Raw genomic sequence first — 20,543 nt, 5'->3', positions numbered from 1 at the left:
GGGGTCCCTGTACCCTCAGCAGTGATACCTTGGCTCCTGGTGGTTACCTCCTGGTTACCTGATTTATTCCCCAAGCCTCTTTCCTCAGCAACATTTGTGGACTCTGATTGGCTTTATCTATGGTCCCGGTTACTGTCCATGCCTTGATCTCTTGCAGTCAGTTGCAGTCAAACTATATCTTGTCCAAAAGACGGAAGGATGTGCACTAGACAATAACAGAGTTGGGTGGGTTTCCCACTGGCTCAATGGCCAGACTAGAGAGTGGGCAGTAATGGTTTGATGTCAGCTTGACAGAAGGTCTCTAGTAGAGTGCCCCAGGGATCTGTGCTTGGCTCTATGTTATTTAACACTTTTTAACCAATTATTTAGATAAAGACACAGATGGCACGCTTATCACATCTGCAAATGGCATAAAGCTAGGAAGGAGAACTAATATACTAGACAGAGTGGGGATCCGAAAAGATCTTGACAAGCTCGAGCACTGGGCTGAACCTAATAAGATGAAATTCAATAAGAAGAAATGTTCAGGTTTACCCTTGGATTACAAACATATCACCCCACAGGAAGAGGAAAGCTTGGCTAGGCAGCAATTTCTCTGAAAAAGAGCTAGGGGCTTTAGTGGACTACAAGGCCAATGAGTGGGCAGAGTGATGTGTCAGCTCAGAAAGCACATTCTGCCTTGGCCTGTACTCTGGAGGGAAGTGCTTCCAGGAATACACTCTGCCCTGGCCAGGCCACAGCCCAATTAGGCTCCGTTCTGGGCGCCACTGCTGAGGAAGGAAACTGATAAGCTGGACAGAAACCAGGATGGTGAAAGGCCTAGAGTCCATTCAATAGGAGGCCAAGTTGAGAACTGAGGCTGCCCAGCTGAGCCCAGTGTCTGGCCCGTGGTAGGAGCTTAACAGGTGCCTGGTTGATTGACTGACTGAGAGAAGGCTGGGGGAAGGGCCCGAAAGCCAGGTAGAAGAAAGGTGGGACTAGCAATGCAAAGAGGCAAATCAGGCTTGTGGGTAGGAACAACCTCCAACCAATGCGAGCTGTCCCCAAATGGTGTAGGACTGCCTCAAAGGAAGTGGGGAGGCCTCTTCTTGGAGGCCTTCAAGCAAAGGCTGGATGACGACTTGCCATATAGGTTATAATGGAGATTCTTTCCATCAAATGAAAGGAGCACTAGAGATTCTAAGAGGCAGAGGTGAGGAAGGAGGGAACCTGGAGATGGGAGAACGGGGATGAGAAAAGTGCCATGACGGAGGAACAGTAGGAAGCCAGTTTGCCTGGACTTAGCATGTATAAATGTAATGAGGATGGAAAGAGAGGTTGGGAGCGGGTGGTGAAGGGCTTTAAATGACCCAAAGAGGGGTTTCTATTGGATCCCACAGCAATGCGGAAGCAATGCAGCTTCCTGAGCAGGGGAGGCACCTGGGAAAATCACCTTGGTGGTGGTGTGGAGGACAGACTGGAATGGAGAAAGCCTAGAGGCAGGCACACCAGTGAGGAGGTTACTCCAAGCAGGTCGGAGAAGTCCCAAGAGCCTGGACTAGGGTGGCAGCTGCGGGGCTGGAGAGGAGGGCCCAGGGGCTGAGTCTTGAAACAAGAGTGAGAATGTGGCAGTGGAAGCCACAAGGGAAAAAAGCTTTTTTTCCTAGGAAGGCTGTGAAAGGAGAAGAGATGCAGGCCAATAGCTCCAGGGGGCAATGGTGTCAAGAGAGGGCCTGGACGTGTGTGGAGGCCACATCTAAAGAGACAGTGGATGAAGAATGAAGAGTGGAGAGAGGGAGAAGACAAGGAAAGGGAAAAGCTTGCAGAGGAGGCTGGAGTGAAGAGGTTCAAAGACACAATTAGAGGGCTTGGTCTTGGAGAAAAGGACCATTTTCTTCCTCAGACTGGAGCAAAGGAGAGAAAGGGGGATGATTTTGAGAGTTAGAGGACATGAGTTCCAATCCTGACTACATGTATGCTTTTGGGCAAGTCCCTTCCCTTCTGTGGGCCCTACTTTAGTCCTCTTTAAAATGAGGGCATAAATCAGTCTATAATTGAGAGTCCTTTTTGGTTCTAGATCCTATGAGGTTCCCTGCCTCGTGCCCTCATACAGCCTCTTCTTTTTGTCCAGCCATGAGAGGCTGGCATTGGCTTGAAGCCCCAATCTCCAAGGAAGCCTTATTTGTAGAGACAAAGGGGAAAAGTGAAATCAAGCGGGATGGAGACATAGGAACTTGGTGCCCCATTCCTGGTTCTGCTCCTAACTCTATGGCCTTGGGCAAGTCACTTAACCTTGACCGGCCTCAGGTTCCTTATCTGTAAAAGGGGGATTAGAATACCCAAAGGATCACTGGCAAATAGGATCAGCTCCTGGTAAACCTCAAAGTGCTGCAGAAATGGGAAGAGTTATTATTGTTATCATTAGCTGACCTCTAAGGTCACTGTTGGTTGACACCCTACAGTTCTATTTTTGGAGGTAAGTTTCCCCTTTTTTCCTTGAGCATCCTGGGGGGAAGGGAGATACTGGACAGAGTACTAGAGGTAGAGGCAGCACGCCTCAGCTCACATCCCAGTTCTGCTACTAAGCTAAGTGACCCTGGGTCACACTCTTCCTCTCTCTGAGCCTCAGTTTCCTCATCTGTAAAAATAAGAGGTGGGAGTAAAAATACTAGGGTGGGAGAGGGGAGCAGTTTAGTAATTGCAAAATGACCCAGAATATAAGCAGAGAAAAGAGAAGGGAAGGAGGAAGGGCCCGAGAGCCTAGATAAACACTGAGTGAGAGGAATGGCCTGCAGACTTCCCAGGGCACAGAGCTTCACCCTATTTTCCATCTGAATGACATGGTCATTGTATCCAGCCTCATTTCCTTCCAGGCCAGGTTCATCTGTGGAACGGATGCCCAGAATTTGGGTCTAGAGTAATCTGAATATTTCTGCTGCTCACTGGTAGGATTTTCCTAACAGCACATATTCATAGAGGCTTTAAGGTTCCAGACTGGCATGTATACATGACCTCTTTTGAGCCCTGCAGCAGTGAGATAGCTAGGACAGCATCACACCATCTTACAAATGGGCAGAGTCAGTAAAGTGACTTGGCCGAGGTCACAAAGCAAAGACTGAGTTGGGATGAGTAGCCAGTTCTCCTGACCCCCCTTTCCTCCTCTGGAGCACTTCTGGGCAGAGGCTGGGTAGGGAAGGGTGGAGACCATTGATGAGAGTTCAAGGTGGGGGGTCCGTTCCCCTGAAAACTAGCTGTGGTCTAGTCAGTTCTTCTTGCCGGAGATTCCCAATCCCTTGCACAGGCTCATATCATATTACCAACTCAGGAAGGGCATGTGCAGAGATAGCTGAGCTCCCCCCTGCCCGCCCACCCCAGCCAGGTTGGTGCAGCTAAGCATCTAAATGGACCACCGTAAGTGGCTTCAGCGCTGGCACCATCCATCGTTTGGGCTGCCAATCCAGGGTAAGATGCTGAGAAAGTGTTAATATGGATGCAGATGCAGGTATAGTTAAAGCCTGCCCAGCTGAGGTCACAAAACGAATAGTCAGCCCTGATTCTCCAGCACAGGATTCAGCATGTGCTGTTGGATAGCTGGAAGAGAGCTCAGAACATAACCCTTTAGTGGGAGTAGGCCACTGAGGCCCAGAACTCCCGGCTTGTGCAGGATCCCCCTGTACAGATGTGACACCCAGGCCAGTCCTGCCTCTGTATTAAGAGAGAGCCACACGTCAAATGACCCTGTGCTAGTTCCCCAGTTTCTCTTCCCAGGCCCCTCAGTGCCAGGGCCAGGTCCTCCCCTCCCAGATACATAGTGACTCCAAAGGCTGGGAAAGGAGGGCAAGAAGGGGGAGCAAACACCCACTACGAGAGCGATGAGGCAGGCAGAAGCCTAACCCTGGAGAGGCTCAGAGTCAGTCTGCTGTCTGGAATTGTAGCCCTAGTCGTCCTGGCCTTCAGTTTGACGGTGGTTGGGAAAAGCAAGGTTTGGGAGAGCTGGCCTGGGTCTTAGGCAGTCACTGAACACTGTCTAGGGTCTGTCTGTGGGGAGCTACAGAAGAAAGAAACATGTTTTCTCACCATCAACTCCAGAGTCCAAGGCTCTCCAGGAGTCAGTTCCTCATTGACAGGGAGCCAGAAGAAAAGGGAGAAGAATCAGGCAGGGCTTGCAAACTTGCTAGGGGTTAATAGTGAGGAGGAACCGTATGCCCACTCTGCCTCAGCAAAGCTGCCATGTGAGAATGCAGCACAGTGACAAAAACTTGTGGGGAATCCATTTTCTAAGCCCAGAGAATGGGTGCTCCGAAGGACCAGCATTGTGGAATCCTGGAATGCTAAAATGCCAGGGAAAGAGTTTCTGGCTTGTGGAGGTTAGGAGCGTCACATGGGCCTCAGGACAAGTGGACTCACTCCCTGTATCCAGAATGGTACCACCATATCTTCCACTAGAACCTTCTATTTGTCTCCATCATTGATACTAGGTGAACAAGATTGGCCCCATTTTGCATACTGAGAAATTGAGGCCAAAGAGATTCAGGATGTTGACTACTGCCAGGCCCAGGAAGGCCTGGCCCTTAATAAATTTGTATTGATTGGCTGATAATGGGTTTGCTACCCTAAAGAAATCCCTCTTTATCCCGGGAACATAAATGGTCCTGGGGAAGCCATAGGCTCCCACTGTTTAAAAAACAGGCTCGAACCAGGGACCTCACTTTTATTTTTGGCCAATCCAATAACCCCAAAGCAGGTCCTGTGACTCTTAAAGCCACATCCTACAGGAGAATGGGAGGCTCATAAACAGGGCAGCTGGACCAGTGGCCAGCAAGAAGGGGGGGGGGGATTGGAGAGGGAAGATTTAATGAACTACTAGTAGACAAGAGAAGGCAGGGAACAAAAGGGTTATTCTTCTTTTATGGCAGCCCAAGGCTGGAATGCTGCCTTCCTCATGGCCTGGATGAGAGAGAGGGAAATCAGGGCCAGCAGCATGACAGAGATAGCTGAAAAGTGCATTGTGCAGGGGGCCCAGATAGGGCTACAAAATGATTCCGCCCTGCCTGGGGGAGATTCAAGGCCAAGGACAACTAAGAACCTGGGCTGGGCTGGGAGGATAAAAGGGGGCTATGCAGCCAGGAGGCTAAGAGCTACAGACTCTAGGAAAGGGACAGGGTTCAGATCTATCCCCTTCCCACCTTGCTGGTCTAGGATACATACACTGGGGCCACCCAAGCACCTCATGAGTGATCTAAGAAAAGCTCAAAGGGGAAGGCCCAGTAGGCAGGGACAAAGGGCAACCCAAAGAGGAAAAGATGGCTTCAGGCAGGACCCAGAAAGACTGAGATAGAGAAGGAACAATATTTTGGAACCTCAGAGGTACTGGTTAAAGTCACAAGAAGAAACAGCATTAGGTCACCCCATGAGGAAAGCCAAATGGGCCCATTGCTAACCCCCATCCCCCGCCCCCAACCAACATTTGGCTGCAGGTGAACAGACACATGACGGTACAGGCCTAGTCCCTGTTGGTCAATGATGATACGAAGGGACAGCACACAGGTGGTGATGAACAAGTGTTCTCCATTTCCACTGAGTGCAGGACAAGAGGGAACAGTTTGAAATGTAAGCAGGACAGAATGATGAGAGGTCCTGACAAGACTATCTTCTTACCTTAACTGCAGTCCCATATCTTCTCCACTTGGGTGTCCTTCTCTGTGCCTGCTTCCTTCAAGGCCCAACTCAGAAGTAACCTTCTTTCCTGGTCAGCACAGCCTACAGGATGGCTCTCCCCCTTCTACAGCACTGTCTATTGTCTGTTCTACTCAGTGGACACCTATAATACAAAACTGCCTTGGGACTGAGGGTAGTTTTACGTGTGTGTGTGTGTACTGTCTTCCCCCCAGATTGTGAACTCCCCCTCTCCACAATAGCTGTTCAAGTGCCCCCCAAGTCTTCTAAGGCTAAACATCTCAAGTTCCTTCACCTGATCCTTACACAGCATGATGCTAGATAGCATGGTTTGAATCCTTTCCTGAGAGCCCTCTTTGGATTGGGCTCTAGCTCTTCAGGGCCTAACCTCAATGCTCCAGACTTGGTCTGACCAGAAGAGGGCAGAATGTCTTCCCCCTGCCTCATCCTGGACACTGGGCTTCTGTCAAGGTACCCCAAGACTGTCCTCATTTGGGGGGCAGCCACTGCAGACTCCTACAGAATTTCCCATGACCTACCTGCAAGCTGTACCTCTCTTCCTCAGACTGTGATGCTGATTTTTAAGGCAGTTTAGACCCTGCCATTAATTCCTCTTAGGTGTGCCCCCCATACATGTTGAGATCTCTTTGGGTTTCCACACTGTCACCGTGTTAAGGAGCCCATCCAGCTCACCAGCATCTCCAGATCTAATGAGTATTCCATCTGTGCCTTTACCTACAGTCACTGATTAGAATATGAAACAGAGCCTGGCTCTCCCCTTCTTGTGGGTCTCTCTGCAAAGAGCCTGGAGGCCCTCAAGAGAAAAGTATTTTTACCCCAAAATGACATCATAGCAGACTAAGGTATCATCCCCCCCAAGAGGCCTTTTCATTTTATGGTTTTAATTAATATTATTAATAACAACTCACATATATAAAGCACTTTAGTGCTCACATCAAGAAACTTGTAAAGTGTCATTACTCTCAGGAACTAAGGTTCAGAGGGGTTAGTTACCTGTGGTCACATCCTCACTGGTGCAAGAGACAAGTCTTGGGTCCCACGAAGTAACTGGGGATCCCCTCTAGAGAATCTCCCAAACCTAGGAAATGATTTTCTTTCAGAAGGCTCTCCCAACCTCCCCCTCCCCTATTCTGTACCTTCCTCTAGGCTGTATTAATTTAATGGCCTTATTTACCTGGGAGGGAAACAATGTATACACAGATGAATAAATACAATGCAAAGTGCAGATGTGGTAATTAGTCAACATCAAGTCACTGAGCCACATAACGAAGAAGAGGGGTCTGCAGCTTCTGCTCTAGCAAGATACAGATTCCCCCTTCTCTGACCAGATGGGCTGGGCAGGATAACCCCAAACTCCCCTTGATCCCCCCCCAATTTACCTCTCCCCACACTCTTTGTCTTTCCTTATCCTTTCACCAACCAGATGGAGACAGGTAGGAGGCCAGCTGGATCCACTCAGCCTTTGATTCACTGGTCAGTCTGTAGGGAAGATAGGTTGTTAAGGTACTGCTGCAGGACTAGGCTAAGAAAGCTCCCCACCCCCCACCCCAACAGGACTAAGGATTTCCAATAGAATGGGACCTTAGAGAAGGTGAGGCCAGGCCTCTTGTTTTACAGGTGAAGAGATTGCCCAAGTTTACACAATTAGTAAAAAGCAGGGCTGAGATTCCAAACCAAACAACCACGAGGATGACCGGGGAGCCGCCTTTGGGGTGAGAGGCAAGACAAGCCAAAGAGTCAGCAAAAGCCAGTATGGAAAAGCGTGGGAAGGGTAGAGAGATTCTGCTACACATTCAGCTACTTATCTCTCCTCCTCAAATGATGTGCCTAGAGGCCAGCCAAAGAGTAAACTTCATGGAAAAAAAAAGTAGGCAGTGGCCTCACAGCTTGGGGCCTTGGCCATAATCTCCATTCTGCTGCCCATTTTGTTCCCTTTGTGGCCTGGAAGAGGGTACAGGTGATAGGGGCGGGGCCCAAGCCAAGATCTTCACCCTTTGCCCCAAAGGGAATCTGACTCACAGGCCCCAGACCCTCATCTCCCTTGAAAGCCCTAGCTTACCTTTAGATCTTATTCAGAGGCACCTTCAACCCTTGCCCTGAATAGAATCTGGCTCCTGTTTGTCTACAGGACCCAGAAAAACCCTTAAACCTTCAAATTTCCTAATTGACTCCCCTCATCTCCCTTTGAAAGCCTTAGGCTCCCTCTTGTCTATAGGCCCCAGAAAGGCCTTCCTTTATCTCCTTTTGAAAGTCCTAGCCCCACCTTGATTTTGTGCAGATGCCTTTCAAACTTCTGCCTTCCTGTTCCCTCCATTATCTATTTCCATTGTCTATTCAATCTCTCTGACCTCCTCAATTAGAATTCTTACCTAGACCCTTTCCCCAACCCCCTTCTCTGGCCACTCAATGTTAACTTTAGTATTTAAGATCCACCTTGGCCCTCATTCAGATGCTGAGAATCTCATGCTCAAAAGGCTGAGAACCTCTCATGCCCGCTCATCTTTACGGGCGTCACCCGGCTGAGAATCTCACGCTCAAAAGGCTGAGAACTACTCATGCCCGCTCGTCTTTACGGGCGTCACCTAGTCAATGTGATTTATCACTAATAAACTTTTTCTCTGGCTGAAGAAGATTTGAGTTGAATTCATTCAGCAGGGCCCGGTACCGCAATCTTGGGGTCCCAGCACCCCAAAATCCCTAGACCTCTTCACAGGGAAGGGGAAGATAAAAGAAGAGAAACCTGTACACTTCCCTTCCTCAATGGGGGAGGAGGCTGGAAGTATTGGTTAAAATGATGCATTTTATTCTAAAAGATGGAAAAAAGTCTTTATGAGAATACAGAAACACTAATTCAGTGCTGATGGAGTGGTGAAGTGGTTCAGTTATTCTGGAAAACAATTTAAAATTATGCAAAGTCACAAAATTTGACTTTGGCGGTCCTCTACTAGGACAATCACCCAGATTCACAACTACAAACATGTTCAGAACTGCAATATCAGTGATAACAAAAACCTGGAAATAAAGTGTCTCACGGCTGAACAAATTGTATCTAGGAATATAATGTAAAGTAATTAAATTGAAAACATGCAAAAAAATCACCGTGAGGAGACAACAAAACTGAGTCTGCACAATGTTCCATGTCAGCATCATCCCCGCCCAAGGTTAAAGGACACATTCTGCCCTTGATCAAATGGTTTTCAGAAAATCTACTTTGTGAGTTTGTGGGAGAGGAGCTGTCTGGGTACTTGTTGGGAAGGGTCTTTTATGTCAAAGCAAAATGTATCAATAACTTCTCTAAAACAATTGTAAAAATAAGAGAAAGAATTTGTACTGTTGGGGGATTTTACTTATCCAGGCACTCGCTGGGGGCCCAAAATACCCATTAAGTGAGAATTCACCCTAAGCCCTCAGCTTCAGATTGGGCTGCTAGGCTCCAAGCCAATGAAGCAACACAAGTCCAAAAGAATAGATCTCCTCTGAGATCCAAGTCCCTGGTTAGTCCATATCTGCCACTCACCAGGGGTGTGAAAGTCCCTTACCCTTGCAGAGAGGGCAGCTTCCTCACTAGGAAAATGAAGGGATCAGATCCAGTAGGAATGGTCTAGGAGAGGATGTGCATGGGGGAAAGGGACACCTGTGGGATGGAGGATCTAAGCGAGGCCTGGGAGTATTCTGAACTGTGAGAGTCAGGTAAAGGTTAAATTTCCACAGAGAAAGAGAATAATGCAGAGATTTAAAGAACAAAGGTCCCAGGAAGTGGTACACTGTAGGTGGGCTGGGCTTGACCAATAGGAAGTAAGTGGATTGTTCCAAGACCCCAAAATCAAGATAAGGGTCAAGCCAGCTCAGACCCGTTGGGGTCAACCTGAGGACACCTGAAAAGTGCTAGTGCGCCTGCTTAATGAGCTTCATTACTATTATCTGACACACCCCGCATAAAATTGGAGCCTCATTAACGAGTCATGGGATGTATGACCAAGGGAGGGGGAACATACTTGAGCATATCAAGGGGAAACATGTAAGGAAAGGTGTAACCTGGGAAGGGATGGACCAATCCTGGCCTGGGAGGTTTCGCGCCGAATTCAACTGCATAAAAGCACACTTGCCCTTACACTCAGGGCCCACCCCTCCTGGCCAGAAATGTCTAAATCCTCTGGACTTTCTTTATAATACATTTTCTTGATGCTAAATTTTTGGTGTCAAGTCTATTTCTAACAGAACCTACAAAGCTAAGAGGCTGCCATGGCAACAGATGAAGGTGGGCATCAGGCCAGGGCCTTTACCACTCTCAACTCTCTCCCTCTACTCCCTCCCCCCCCAACACACACAGAGCACAGAATGTCTGTACCAGGGGAAGAGAAGCCAACTCTTTTCTCAAGCCTTCCATCTTTCCCACAGTGAGCTTAGTGAACAACAGCATCCATTGAGCCACCTGCCCCCTCTCCTGGCATAAGGCCTCCCCAAAAGGCCCCTGTTTATCCTTCCAGCCTTACATTGGGCATAGGGGTCTCTTCAACTCTTTTATCTGAGGACACCACAGAAATACAGGGCTCTGTCAACTTTTTAGGTAGAACTATAAAATGCTAGAGCTGGAAATGACCTTAAAACATACAATCTAGAACATCAGAGCTAAAAGAGATAGTCCAAGACCCTCACTTTACTGAGGAAGAAACCAAGCCACAGAAAGGAGGAAAGATTTGTCAAAAGTCACAGAGCCCAGAGTGGAAGGTGGGTCTTCTGATCAACTCTTACCACCCTGATTTAGCCTTAGTTTGCACTTGGCCTGGGATCAGCTCAGCTTCTCCTGAAACACTCGAACCTCAAAGGAAAAGCTGAAGTGGGAGGGAGGGGTTGAGAGGTTTGTCATTGCCACAGTCAACCACAGGATCTCAGGTTGGTCAAGGACCTTAGGGGCCATCTAGTCTAACCTGTGACTGAACATACATAAATCCTCTCTGCTTCTACTCGAAGGCCCTCAGTGACAGGGAACCCATTACCTCCCAAACAGTAAGCAGAGGTATCCAAAAGTGGAATGGCCTATCAAAAGGGATTTGAAAGAATCCTTAGTCTGGTTCTGGAACTGTCTTGAGCATGATAATGCTTCTTAATAATATGAGGCACTTGTCACCAAATTAAACTCAGCAAGCATTTATTAAGTGCTTACTGTGTACCAGGCCCTGTGAAACAAAATAAATAGCGGCATAGTCTTTGTCCTCAAGGAGCTTACATTCTCCTGGAGGGAAACAATGTATGCACAGATGAATAAATACAAAAAAAGATCACAGATTTAAAGTGGGGAGAGACCTCAGAGGCTACTTAGGCACACAAGCCCTCATTTTACAGATAAGGAACCTGAGGCGAAAAGAAGTTAAGGGACTTCTCCAAGCTTACAAGGCAATGGGGTGGGGGTTGGGGGATAACTCCTAACCACTGACGGAAATCAGAAGAGGCCTCTACTGCAAAGTGGCAACTAAGCGGTATGCTTTGAAGGGAGCAAGGGATTCCAGGAAGCAAAGATGGTGAGGGGGCACATTTCAACCTGCACGAAGCCATGAAGGTGGCAGCTGGAATGTGTGAAGGAGAGTGATGTGCAATCAATCTGGATCTTCCATCTTGGAACTAGCTTCAGCCCAGGGCTGCATCACCAAAGGGGACCAAGAATTGACACAATTCTCAAGAGCATTTAAAGCCAAAGGACTTCGTGGGAGTGGGAAATTTTGAAACTTCTCAAACAGTGTTTTCTTCACAACACAACTCCGAGTTTCAAAATTTCCCCTGACTGTAATCTCCACGAGGGCAAGGGTCATCTTTTATCTACACTCTGCATCCTCTCCACTGCTTAATACTGAATTAGCCCTATTTTACAGATAAGGAAATGGATGCCCAGAGAAGGTGACGTGACTTAATGAAGGACATAAACATAGAGCAAGCAGCAGAGGCCAGATTGAAATCCTAGTTCTCTGACTCCAAATCCAGCTGTCCTTGTATGTTCCCCTTTGCAACTGGGGCATGAAGGGTACTTAATACAGTTTTGAATGAAATTTATTGGGCTAAAAGCCCACTCTACAAATTCCCATCTGTCCAGTGGTGAAATCAGCAAAGATTCCACTGGCAGAGGAGAGTTTGGGGGCTCTGAATGGGGTCCTGAGGTGCAGCTAACCAGCCTGCCACCATTGCTTTCAGCTGCTGCCTCCGCCACTGACTAGCTGGCTGTGACCTTAGGACAAGCCACTTAACCGCTATGAGCCACTTTCCTCATCTGTCATGTGACCACATTCATACTTAAAATCTCTATAAACTACAGCGCTGTTATGAGGGAAATGTTTTATAAGCCTTACATTGCCACAGAAGTGGGAGTTATTACTTTTTATCTGTCTCGCACATTTCCAGATAAAAACCAGGAAATTCTTTTTCTTTCTAGAAAGATCACATCTATCCACAAATGATCCGAGGCTGGCAGGGCTCACTGAAGTCACATCGAAAGCTCTTATACAGTATTCCAGGAATTGGCCGAGTTTAACATCCATGATTTTATTTGCTCCTCACAACAGCCCTCGGGGGTAAGTTAGTGCAACTTTTACTATCACCATTTTACAGATGGGGAAACTGACTTGTCTGCACATTGTTAGTGAGCGACAGAGCCTTGCTCAAACATTCACCACGATATTGTGCTGATTCAAAGCCCCTCCTGAACCTGGTCCTTGCCTTTTTTCCACCCTTCTTTAAATGAGTTGGCTCTGTCAAAAGAGATAAAAAGCTATTTTTCTATTAATTTTATAATTACATCAAGAAGCTTCATAGTGCTTTCAGACTTACTCATTCATTTGTAGAAAAATTTCATCAGGACAAATGTCGAGTCCTACACTTAAGTGGAAAAAAAATGAATTTCTCCTAGATCATAGATGTAAGCTAGAAGGGAGTCAAAGGCTGTCAAATTCAACCCTTTCAGTTTAGAGATAAGGAAACTGAGGCCCAGAGAAGTAAGTGCCAGAGTGGGCTTTAAACCCAGCTCCTCTGATTAGTGCCAATTACTGCTCTTTCTACCATGCCCTGACTCTCCTCCATTTCTTAAAAACAGCATAGGGAAGCATGGCTAGAAAGCAGTCTTTCTGAAAAAGAGCTGGGAGTTTTAGTGGCCTGCAAGCTCAATATAAGTCCACAATGATATGGCAGCCCCACCCCGCCAAAGTGAATGCATTCTTGGGCTGCATTAAGAGATTCCAAGAGTAATGAGGTGATGGTCCCACTCTTCTCTGCTCTGGTCAGACCACATCTGAAATACCAGCTTAAGTTCTGGGCACCAAAGTGTAAGAAACACATTAATTTTTTTTTGCCTTTTTTTCCCCCAACAATTGGGGTGAAGTGACTTGCCCAGGGTCACACAGCCAGTAAGTGTCAAGTGTTTGGTCTGAGGCCGAATTTGAACTCAGGTTCTCCTGACTTCAGGGCCAGTGCTCTCTCCACTGCGCCACCTAGCTGCCCCAGAAGGACATTAACAATAAAAATAATAACAATAAAACATAGCACTTACTATGTGCCAAGAACTACACTAAGCACTTTATAAACATTATCTCATTTGATCTTCTCAACAACCCTGTGAGGTACATGTTGTTATTATCTCCATTTTACAGCTGAGGAAACTGAGGCAAACAAAGGGTTATGTGACTTGCCCAGGGTCACACTGCTAGGAAGTGTCTGCTTTGAACTCAGAGCTTTCTGACGCCAAGCCCAGAGCTTTGTGCACTATGGCGCCACCTAGCTGCCTAGACCAGAGGGCATCCAAAGGACAACAACCAGAACCCAGTAAAGATCACATGTAGGTGGTGCTTGAAGGGCTCTAGTGTAGAAGAGGGATTGGGTTGGATTTGGTCTTGGAGGACAGAATTAGGCACAGGCAGCTGAAGAAGCAAAGAGGCAAATTTTGGCTCGCTATCAGGAAAACTCTTCTAACAACTGGAGCTATTGAAAAGTGGCATGGAGTGCCTTGGGATATAATGGCTTCTCACTCACTGGATAGGCTGTACTGGGCATTCTTAGGTTACAGACTGGACTAGAAGGTCACTGAGGCCTACTCCAAAGCAAATTCTGTGATTCTATGCTCCTCACAATGATGAAAGGAGTGAAAGAATTAGCATTCTTTTGGGGTAAATAATGTTCCAAGAGCTGAAATGATTCGCCCAAGGTCATACATCCAGTTAACTGGCAGAGGTGGGCTGGAACCCAAGTCTTCTGACTTTCAGGTAGAGTGGTTTTCTACCCCAACACAGTGTGTTGTTGAGTCATTTCAGTTGTGTCCAACTACCCCATTTGGGGTTTTCTTGGCAAAGATAATGGAGTGGTTTGCTATTTCCTTCTCTGGCTCATTTTATAGATGAGGAAACTGAGGCAAACAGGGTGAAGTGACTTGCCCGGGGTCAAACGGCTAGTAAGTGTCTGAGGCCGGATTTGAACTCAGGAAGATGAGCCTTTGTGATTTCAAGGCCAGTGCTCCATCCACTGAAGCACCACCTAGCTGCCTCCGACACCCTGTACTAGAATCTTAGTATCTTAGAGTTGGAAGGAACCTCACAGGGTATCTAGCCCAACCCATACCTGAATCCCCTCTGCAATATACCCAACAAGTAGTCACTTAATCTCTGCTTGAAGACCTCTATTGAAGGGGAAAACATTATTGTTCAAAGCAACCCATTTCACTTTGGGACATCTCTAATAACTGTTAGGAGCTTAAATCTGACACTGACACTCATTCCTTGGTCCTGATTCTGTCCTCTGGGGCCAAACAGAACAAGCCAATTTCCTCTGCGACATGACAGCCCTTCAAAAAGGGCACAGGAAGATGGTGATCACTGACTCTTTACCTCAAGAGTTCTCAGTTATTAGAAACACAAAAAAGTTAACATAATGAAACCACATAGTAAGAACCTAATAAATGTTTACTGAATTGAAATGAACAGCTTTTTACAATCTATAGTGATTAAAGCATTCCTCTTTGTCCTCTCATGTTTCAGAGGAAGAAGGATCCCTACACTCCCTTGGGGTACAAAGGATTATAGTTAATGCTATGCCCTTTGTGACTAAGAAATTAGACTGTTGAAAATTTACACCAAAACCCCTCCCAAAATTAGAGGTGAGGAGCCAGAGAGGATCATAATGCCATTACCACCAAATGGTTACTGAGCATGTTGACATGACAGTGCCATCACAGGTGCTGAACCATGCAGTGAGGGAAGCAGAGCAGAGAAATCACTATCTTTTCATGATTCTCCTTGATTTCATCCCTGCCAGCTTAAAGCAGTACTTGGGCTTGTACATCAATGAACCAGTCAGTACGCACTTGCCAAGTGTCAGGCACTCTAGGAGATAGGCCACAAAGACAAAAACCTTCAGTGACGTTACATTCTATTGGAGGAAATGATAGATACCCCCATAAGTAAATAAAAAATGTAGATATAAAAGAAGTTCTGGGAGCACTAGCAGCCAGGGGGAGGCTCAGTAAAGGTTTCCAGTAGGAGGTGGCACTGGGGTTGAGCTTTGCAAGGAGCTCAGGATTCCAGGAGATGGAAGATGGAATGTCATGTGGGAGGGACAGCAAGGAGGCCAGCTGGGCTGGAATGCAGAGTGTGTGAAGGGGAGGAATGTGAAAGAAGCCCGGAAAGGTAGGCTGGAGCTAGATCAGGAAGGGCTTTAAATACCAAGTGGAGGAGTCTGCATTTTATCCTAGAGATAACAGGGAACAACTGTAGCTTCTGAAGAGCAGGGAATGATGTGATCACTGAGGCAGCTGCATGAAGGGTGGGCTGGAGAGAGGAGAATAAAGAGGCCATCCAGAAGAGAGAAGGGAATGGAGTGAGACATGCTGTAGAGACAGAAGCTATAAAAACTGGCCACAAGTTGGATACGATGGGTGTGAGAGTAGGAAGAGTCTCAGGTGATCCCAAGGCTTCCAGGCTGGGTGAATGCACAGGCAATGGTGCCCTTGACAGAAATAGGAACACCAGGAAGAAAAGTAAGATTGAGGAGGAATATAGTGGGACATGGTGAGTTTAAGAAGGCTTCACGCTATCCAATTCAAGAGGTCTAATAGGCAGTAGGTGATGAGGGATTAGTGCTCAGGAGGAAGCCTAGGGCTGGATATGTAGATTTGGGAGTCACATGCACAGAGATTAAAACTGAGAAAGGGTATGAAGAAAGAAGAGTAGTGGGTTTGGGCCAGATCCCTGGGGCATAATCACTGCTAGAGGGCAAGACATGGATGACGGATCCAGCAAAGGAGGCCAAGAAGGAATGGCCAGGTGGGTACAAGGAGGGCAGTATCACAGAGACCCAGAGAGGAGAGATTATCCAGAGGAGAGGGTGGTCAACAGAGTCAAATGCTGTAAAGAAATAAAGAAGAATGAGGACTGAGAAAAAGCGATTGGATCTTGCAATTAAGAGCTTAGTAACTTTGGAGAGAGTAACATTAATTAACTGGGTGATGAAGTCAGAAGCTAGATTGCAAGGAGTTGAAAAGTGAGTGAGAAAGAAAGTGGAGGCAATGAATGTAGACTTATTTTTTCAAGAAGCTTGGCTCTAAAAGGGAGAATGGATATAATACAATGGCTTGGGGGTGGCAGGATCAAATGGGAGCTTTTTAAGGATGGGGAAACCTAGGCAGCAGTTCTTTTGGGCAACCTGGACAATTGTAGGCAAAAAGAGGGGACTGGACTAGATGGACTCTAAAGTTCTTTGCAGCTATAAATCTACCTATTTAGTCACATTACAAGAAACAGAGAAAGGGAACTGATGGGAAGAGAGGAGACTCCTCCAAGCTATACTGTAATTCGATGTAATAGACAGCAATGAGGAGACTGTGGTGGAACCAAGGACTTTAAGGCTACGATATATCAGAGGAAATTCACTGGGAGACTGAGGCACGGGAAGGCTAAAAGATGACCAAAGCAAAGGTCAGGAAACTCTTGGCTATAGAAGTTCTGTCTAAACAGTGCTACACAAGTCAGAAACCCAGTAAGGAAAGAAGGTGATAAAGAACTCTTGCCCTAGAATACAAAGTCCATTACAAACAGACAAGACATGTGGCTAATGAAAGGAAAAGAACGTAAAACATGGAGCTGACCCTGTCACTCTCCTATTTGATACCCTACAGTGGCTCCCCCCTGCTTCATTCTGGCATTCAAGGGTCTCCACAACCTGGCACCACTCTATTTTCTCTCACTTAGCTTCCTCATCTTCCTTACATGTGTACTATATCCCAGTCTACTGAATCACTTTCCAGCACTGGACATACCCTGTGTTTTCCCTCTTCTGTGTATTTGTTCCCTTCCCTCCCCTCCCCAACCTCTGACTCATACCCATTCTTGGAGGCCCAGCAGATACTCTGTCCTCTTCTATAAAGCCTTCTGACCAACAGTTCTAGCTCAAGCTTGAATGTACTCTCTCCAAAGCCTGAACCCTCACAGTATCTTATCCCCCATTATATACTTATACTCAATTTTGTATTTCAGTTATCACACAGACATCTCCCCTACTAGGACAGCTCACACTTTAAACCACTTTATAGTTTACAAAAAGTACTTACTTTAGTACACTCCCCTTTGGAAGCACTATTGCCCATTTTACAGATGAGGAAACTGAGGCTCAGAGGTTAAGATACTTGCTCAAGGCCATACAGTTGGTAAATGGCAGTACCAGCACTAGAACTGAAGTCTTCTGACATTCAGTGCTCTATGGTCCCTCCCAGCTTTGACATTCTATGATCTAAGGTTCCTTCCATTATTCTTTCCATTACACCATGTTGCTTTTAAAGCTAGATGAAGGAAGGGTCTTATTGATTTCCGGGTCTCTTCCCCTGCCCCCACTGCCTAGCAAAGGGTCTTCTCCATAGTTGGCACTCAGTAAAGGTTTGAATGAATAAAAGCAAGGAAAGGACTATGATGGTACACGGGAAGACAGAGCTGAAAAAGTATAGAAGCAACAATTCTTTGCAGGGTCATTGGCTTTGGGACAGGAACACTTAACAGCAAAGAGGTTCGAATGAGGCTTCTAAACACAGTACATATACAGTGATTTGGAGGCCTGCATTTGCTCTCTATCTGCAGTATCTGCCAATAAGCTGAAAGTTATATGCAGGAAACTAGGATGCAGGGTCCCTGAGGTAAATAAAATGTTAAGAGGTTTTCATATCACTGAGAAACACCTGGGAAATTACTTTCCTTTCGGCTGGGGGATGGCGTTGGTAATCTATCAGGCCCAATCTTCTACAAAGTCACATTCTGATGCTTCATCATGGTATGGAGGTGACCCAGTGTTCTAGAAGGCCATGTCAGAAAAGCATAAGCTCTGGTAGGTTCTCCCATGCTAGAAAGGCTTCAAATATCATCCCAGAAACAGACTGAGTCTGTTTTACAAGGACCAGCCAAGCTAGGCATAATGAGGCTTATCACCACTAGACTGTATACTTGGTGATAAATTTGGGGGCATGGAAAGCCATACAGCAAATAAATATAAAAATGGCCTTCAGTTCTGTGTGTCCCTTCAGTTCTCTTCAGTGATGGCGGCAGGGTGATGAACAAGGGGGCAGAGGGTGCTAAGAATCAGTTGTTCAGCCATCTATAAACACCATTAACTCAAGCTAAATGTGAAATGCTTGTCTAACAGGCGATATTCTGGATTAGATAAAGTTTAACATTCTCACTATAAACAAAACAAGAAGAAAGAAAGTGCTATTTTAATAGACTGTTAACAACTTATTATTGGTGTGGAAGTCATTAAAAAAACAAAAACAAAACTCGAAGAATGTTAATCAGAAAAAGGGATGGTATATAATGAAAATAGTTCAAATTTTGTTGTTTGTCATTCAGTTGTTCAGTCATGTCCAGCTCTTCCTGCACACCAGGACCTTCTATCCTCCACCATCTCTCGAAGACTGTCCAACACATCCCTTCTTTCCATGACACTATCTATCCATCTCATCCTCTGCCATCCCCTTTTCCTTAAGCCTTCAAACGTTCCTGACATCAGGGTCTTTTCCAATAACTTCTCATTATACAGTCAAGGTATTTAAGCTTCAGCTTCAGTATTTGACCTTGCAGTGAATAGCCTGAATTAATTTCTTTAAGTATTGACTGATTTGATCTCCTTTCTGTCCAAAGGAGTCTTAAAAATCTTCTCCAGAACTACAATTCGACAGCATGGATTCTGTGGCTCTCAGCTTTCCTTATAGTCCAACTCTCACAGCCACACATTGCTCCTTGAAAATCTATAGCTTTGACTATATGGACCTTTGTCAGCAAGGTGATGTCTCTGCTTTTTAGTCTGCTGTCCAGATTTGCCATAGCTTTCCTTCCAAGGAGCAAGCGTCTTTTAATTTCAGGGTTACAGCCACTGTCTGCAGGGATCTTTGAGCCCAAGAATTTTTGAGCCCAAATCTGACATTGCTTCCATTTCTTCTCCCTCTATTTGCCAGGAAGTGCTGGGATGAGTTGCCAAGATCTTAGTTGTTTGTTTGGTTTTTTTTTTTTACATTAAGCTTCAAGACCTATTAAGACAAGGTACTGAAGGGGGTTAGGGGGGAGTACCCAAGTGAGCAAACACCTGACTTCATTGCTAATCAATAAATCAACAAGCATTTAGCAAACATCTATACCATGTGCCAGGCACTAGGGATCCCAAGCCAAAAAAAGGAAGTCTCTTCCCTTGGGGAATTTACAATGTGTACCCATATAAGGATCTACAAAGTAAGCCTAAGTTAATTTGGCAGGGGAGACTAACAGCTGAGGTCAGGAAAGACCTCAAATAGACAGTGGTGCTTGAGATGAACTTTGAAGGAAGTCAAGGATCCTAAGAGGCAGAAGTGAAGAGACAGCACATTCCAGGCATGGAGGACAGCCTGTGCAAAGGCCCGGAGGTAAGAGATGGAACAGCAAGAAGGCCCATTTGGCTGCACCATGGAGGACATGTATAATAAGCCTTTTTAACTCAGCTCTACTTTGTAGATCTACTTTGTAGCAAAGGAAAGATTAGGTTGGAGCCAGGCTGTGAGGGGTTTTAAATCCCAAACAGACAAGTCTGCATTTGACTTAGAGGCAGCTGTATGGAAGGATGGGGATACCCTTGACGAAAAATGGGAAGTCCAAAAGAAGAATAGGTTTTTGGGAAAAAATAATGAGTTCTGTTTTAGACAGGCTGAAATTGAGATGACTCTGAGATATGCAGTTCAAAACAGGCAGTTGGTGATGTGGGACTGGAATTCAGGAGACAGACCAAGGCTAGATAAGGAAATGTGCAAGTCATCTGTATAGAGATAATTGAATCCATGTGAGCTGATGTCAAAAGGAAACGTATAGAGAAAAAGAAAGGGTCCAGGCCAGGGTCTGGCCTTGGGGAAGGTACCTACACAGTTAGTGTGGGGGACACGGATGATGACCAACTGAAGGAGCAGTTACACAGGTCGAATCAGAACCAACACACTACCTTCCAAACCTGGGGCAGACAAAGTGGTCAACACTGTCTAAACCCAGAGACGTCAAGAAGAATGATGCCAGAAATGGTGTCTTTAGGAGATCTTTGTGAACTATGATTAGAACCACTGCCATTGAGTGGTAGGGTCTAAAGTTAGACCACAAGGGATAGAGGAGTAGAAGAAATGAGTGTCTAGAGCTTTTTCTAGGAATTTGAGAGCGAAAGGGAAAATTATAGATTTCAAAGCTGGGAGACCTCAAAGGTCATCTAGTTCAACCCCTCATTTTATAGATGAGGAAAATGAGGTCCAAGAAAAGTTAAGTAACTTTCCTGAGGTCACATAGATAGTAAATGACCCAAGTCCTCTGACTGATATGATGTTATGTGCTTACCATGCCCAGTGCCTCTCA

General features: G+C 46.1%; 1 protein-coding gene across 1 annotated transcript in view; it reads right to left on the bottom strand.

Annotated features, from left to right (window-relative positions):
• Positions 1 to 20,543, bottom strand: part of LOC110193066 (actin-binding protein WASF3-like) — a 74,114-nt gene that overhangs the window by 38,585 nt on the left and 14,986 nt on the right. The window contains 3 exon segments of the mRNA XM_020964635.2: positions 5,638 to 5,800; positions 6,670 to 6,754; positions 7,056 to 7,155. The gene's annotated coding sequence lies outside the window, so the exon portion shown is untranslated.

The sequence above is a fragment of the Phascolarctos cinereus genome, unplaced genomic scaffold (genome assembly GCF_003287225.1).
Source record: "Phascolarctos cinereus isolate Bilbo 61053 unplaced genomic scaffold, phaCin_HiC Scaffold_8;HRSCAF=390, whole genome shotgun sequence".
NCBI classification, from domain to species: Eukaryota; Metazoa; Chordata; class Mammalia; order Diprotodontia; family Phascolarctidae; genus Phascolarctos; species Phascolarctos cinereus.
This window is presented reverse-complemented; position numbering and strand designations above follow the sequence as displayed.